A 4,140-nucleotide genomic window follows, 5' to 3' on the forward strand; every position below is an offset into this window, starting at 1 on the left:
CATTGAGTCGCCACGGCCCCTCAGCCCCGGCAAGGCCACCCTTGCCCCCACACCCCCCGCCGAGCTCAGGACCCCGCCCCTGGTGGCCGGCAGGCCCGGGGAAGCGGCCCCTGCCCTCGATCCCGCTCCCGCACCCGGCCGCGGTGACACGCCAGAGGGGCGGGGTGGGGGTGGGGGGCTTTTGTCGGAGGGAGCTGTGGAGGGACACACCGGCACACAGGTGGCGGCGCCGGGGCTGGGCGCCGGTGGGGGCGGCCAGGTGCAGGTCGAGGGGCTCGCGGGCCGAAAGGACGGCAAGTGGGCCCGCGGCGGAGTCTGGGTCCGGGCCAGCCACCCCGGGAGCGTCTGGGGTGCGGCTGCCTTCCAGGGCCGCCTTCTGGCCGCCTGGCCGGCCGGGCCGGCGGGGAGCGCCCCCGCCGGCGCGCGCCGTGGTGGGAGGGGCCTGAGGAGGTGGGGCCTGCCGCGGGGCCCGGCGGGGGCGGAGCCGGCGGCCCCCGCCGCGGGCGAGTAAAGGAGAAGGCGGGCGGAGCGGGAGGCAAAAAGCCTACAGCACCCGGTATTCCCAGGCGGTCTCCCATCCAAGTACTAACCAGGCCCGACCCTGCTTAGCTTCCGAGATCAGACGAGATCGGGCGCGTTCAGGGTGGTATGGCCGTAGACGGGGGCGGGGGCCGCGGGCTGCCTCTTGAGGCCCAGTTTCGCTGGCGCTGGCGCCTTAACGCCAGCCTGGCGGCCGGCCCGCCCCGGCAGGGCCCCCTCGCCCGCCCAGGCAGGGGGAACGGAGGTCTCGGGTATCGGGCGGCGGCGGAGGGTTTGGCGACCACCTCCCAGCCCAGGGCGGCCGTGACCCAGCAAACCCTTCGGCGCTTGGCGCCCCGCCCAAGATCCCGCACGTCGCTCACAGGGACGTGGCCCCGGAGGCTTCAGGGCCCGGGGCCCGCGGTCCCTTGGGCATCGGCCCTGCCGGCCCACGCGGCGCTAGGCGCAGCCCGGCCGCAGCCCGGGCCGGCCCTCCTGCCCGACGGCAGCTGGCCCGAAGCCACTGGGAGCCACCATTGAGTCGCCACGGCCCCTCAGCCCCGGCAAGGCCACCCTTGCCCCCACACCCCCCGCCGAGCTCAGGACCCCGCCCCTGGTGGCCGGCAGGCCCGGGGAAGCGGCCCCTGCCCTCGATCCCGCTCCCGCACCCGGCCGCGGTGACACGCCAGAGGGGCGGGGTGGGGGTGGGGGGCTTTTGTCGGAGGGAGCTGTGGAGGGACACACCGGCACACAGGTGGCGGCGCCGGGGCTGGGCGCCGGTGGGGGCGGCCAGGTGCAGGTCGAGGGGCTCGCGGGCCGAAAGGACGGCAAGTGGGCCCGCGGCGGAGTCTGGGTCCGGGCCAGCCACCCCGGGAGCGTCTGGGGTGCGGCTGCCTTCCAGGGCCGCCTTCTGGCCGGCCGGGCCGGCGGGGAGCGCCCCCGCCGGCGCGCGCCGTGGTGGGAGGGGCCTGAGGAGGTGGGGCCTGCCGCGGGGCCCGGCGGGGGCGGAGCCGGCGGCCCCCGCCGCGGGCGAGTAAAGGAGAAGGCGGGCGGAGCGGGAGGCAAAAAGCCTACAGCACCCGGTATTCCCAGGCGGTCTCCCATCCAAGTACTAACCAGGCCCGACCCTGCTTAGCTTCCGAGATCAGACGAGATCGGGCGCGTTCAGGGTGGTATGGCCGTAGACGGGGGCGGGGGCCGCGGGCTGCCTCTTGAGGCCCAGTTTCGCTGGCGCTGGCGCCTTAACGCCAGCCTGGCTGCCGGCCCGCCCCGGCAGGGCCCCCTCGCCCGCCCAGGCAGGGGGAACGGAGGTCTCGGGTATCGGGCGGCGGCGGAGGGTTTGGCGACCACCTCCCAGCCCAGGGCGGCCGTGACCCAGCAAACCCTTCGGCGCTTGGCGCCCCGCCCAAGATCCCGCACGTCGCTCACAGGGACGTGGCCCCGGAGGCTTCAGGGCCCGGGGCCCGCGGTCCCTTGGGCATCGGCCCTGCCGGCCCACGCGGCGCTAGGCGCAGCCCGGCCGCAGCCCGGGCCGGCCCTCCTGCCCGACGGCAGCTGGCCCGAAGCCACTGGGAGCCACCATTGAGTCGCCACGGCCCCTCAGCCCCGGCAAGGCCACCCTTGCCCCCACACCCCCCGCCGAGCTCAGGACCCCGCCCCTGGTGGCCGGCAGGCCCGGGGAAGCGGCCCCTGCCCTCGATCCCGCTCCCGCACCCGGCCGCGGTGACACGCCAGAGGGGCGGGGTGGGGGTGGGGGGCTTTTGTCGGAGGGAGCTGTGGAGGGACACACCGGCACACAGGTGGCGGCGCCGGGGCTGGGCGCCGGTGGGGGCGGCCAGGTGCAGGTCGAGGGGCTCGCGGGCCGAAAGGACGGCAAGTGGGCCCGCGGCGGAGTCTGGGTCCGGGCCAGCCACCCCGGGAGCGTCTGGGGTGCGGCTGCCTTCCAGGGCCGCCTTCTGGCCGGCCGGGCCGGCGGGGAGCGCCCCCGCCGGCGCGCGCCGTGGTGGGAGGGGCCTGAGGAGGTGGGGCCTGCCGCGGGGCCCGGCGGGGGCGGAGCCGGCGGCCCCCGCCGCGGGCGAGTAAAGGAGAAGGCGGGCGGAGCGGGAGGCAAAAAGCCTACAGCACCCGGTATTCCCAGGCGGTCTCCCATCCAAGTACTAACCAGGCCCGACCCTGCTTAGCTTCCGAGATCAGACGAGATCGGGCGCGTTCAGGGTGGTATGGCCGTAGACGGGGGCGGGGGCCGCGGGCTGCCTCTTGAGGCCCAGTTTCGCTGGCGCTGGCGCCTTAACGCCAGCCTGGCGGCCGGCCCGCCCCGGCAGGGCCCCCTCGCCCGCCCAGGCAGGGGGAACGGAGGTCTCGGGTATCGGGCGGCGGCGGAGGGTTTGGCGACCACCTCCCAGCCCAGGGCGGCCGTGACCCAGCAAACCCTTCGGCGCTTGGCGCCCCGCCCAAGATCCCGCACGTCGCTCACAGGGACGTGGCCCCGGAGGCTTCAGGGCCCGGGGCCCGCGGTCCCTTGGGCATCGGCCCTGCCGGCCCACGCGGCGCTAGGCGCAGCCCGGCCGCAGCCCGGGCCGGCCCTCCTGCCCGACGGCAGCTGGCCCGAAGCCACTGGGAGCCACCATTGAGTCGCCACGGCCCCTCAGCCCCGGCAAGGCCACCCTTGCCCCCACACCCCCCGCCGAGCTCAGGACCCCGCCCCTGGTGGCCGGCAGGCCCGGGGAAGCGGCCCCTGCCCTCGATCCCGCTCCCGCACCCGGCCGCGGTGACACGCCAGAGGGGCGGGGTGGGGGTGGGGGGCTTTTGTCGGAGGGAGCTGTGGAGGGACACACCGGCACACAGGTGGCGGCGCCGGGGCTGGGCGCCGGTGGGGGCGGCCAGGTGCAGGTCGAGGGGCTCGCGGGCCGAAAGGACGGCAAGTGGGCCCGCGGCGGAGTCTGGGTCCGGGCCAGCCACCCCGGGAGCGTCTGGGGTGCGGCTGCCTTCCAGGGCCGCCTTCTGGCCGCCTGGCCGGCCGGGCCGGCGGGGAGCGCCCCCGCCGGCGCGCGCCGTGGTGGGAGGGGCCTGAGGAGGTGGGGCCTGCCGCGGGGCCCGGCGGGGGCGGAGCCGGCGGCCCCCGCCGCGGGCGAGTAAAGGAGAAGGCGGGCGGAGCGGGAGGCAAAAAGCCTACAGCACCCGGTATTCCCAGGCGGTCTCCCATCCAAGTACTAACCAGGCCCGACCCTGCTTAGCTTCTGAGATCAGACGAGATCGGGCGCGTTCAGGGTGCTATGGCCGTAGACGGGGGCGGGGGCCGCGGGCTGCCTCTTGAGGCCCAGTTTCGCTGGCGCTGGCGCCTTAACGCCAGCCTGGCGGCCGGCCCGCCCCGGCAGGGCCCCCTCGCCCGCCCAGGCAGGGGGAACGGAGGTCTCGGGTATCGGGCGGCGGCGGAGGGTTTGGCGACCACCTCCCAGCCCAGGGCGGCCGTGACCCAGCAAACCCTTCGGCGCTTGGCGCCCCGCCCAAGATCCCGCACGTCGCTCACAGGGACGTGGCCCCGGAGGCTTCAGGGCCCGGGGCCCGCGGTCCCTTGGGCATCGGCCCTGCCGGCCCACGCGGCGCTAGGCGCAGCCCGGCCGC

The 4,140-nt window shown here is 76.8% G+C and overlaps 4 non-coding genes across 4 annotated transcripts; all 4 read right to left on the reverse strand.

Annotated features, from left to right (window-relative positions):
- Nucleotides 1-541: 541 nt before the first annotated feature.
- On the reverse strand, nt 542-660 carry LOC125962208 (5S ribosomal RNA). Its single transcript, XR_007473729.1, has one exon. It is a non-coding gene; the product is annotated as a 5S ribosomal RNA (ribosomal RNA).
- Nucleotides 661-1,586: 926 nt separating this feature from the next.
- On the reverse strand, nt 1,587-1,705 carry LOC125962319 (5S ribosomal RNA). The gene has a single exon (XR_007473840.1). It is a non-coding gene; the product is annotated as a 5S ribosomal RNA (ribosomal RNA).
- A 926-nt stretch (nt 1,706-2,631) lies between these two features.
- LOC125962430 (5S ribosomal RNA) lies at nt 2,632-2,750 on the reverse strand. Its single transcript, XR_007473951.1, has one exon. It is a non-coding gene; the product is annotated as a 5S ribosomal RNA (ribosomal RNA).
- Nucleotides 2,751-3,684: 934 nt separating this feature from the next.
- LOC125962495 (5S ribosomal RNA) lies at nt 3,685-3,803 on the reverse strand. The gene has a single exon (XR_007474016.1). It is a non-coding gene; the product is annotated as a 5S ribosomal RNA (ribosomal RNA).
- Nucleotides 3,804-4,140: the final 337 nt, after the last annotated feature.

This window comes from Orcinus orca, chromosome 19 (assembly GCF_937001465.1).
Source record: "Orcinus orca chromosome 19, mOrcOrc1.1, whole genome shotgun sequence".
NCBI lineage: Eukaryota > Metazoa > Chordata > Mammalia > Artiodactyla > Delphinidae > Orcinus > Orcinus orca.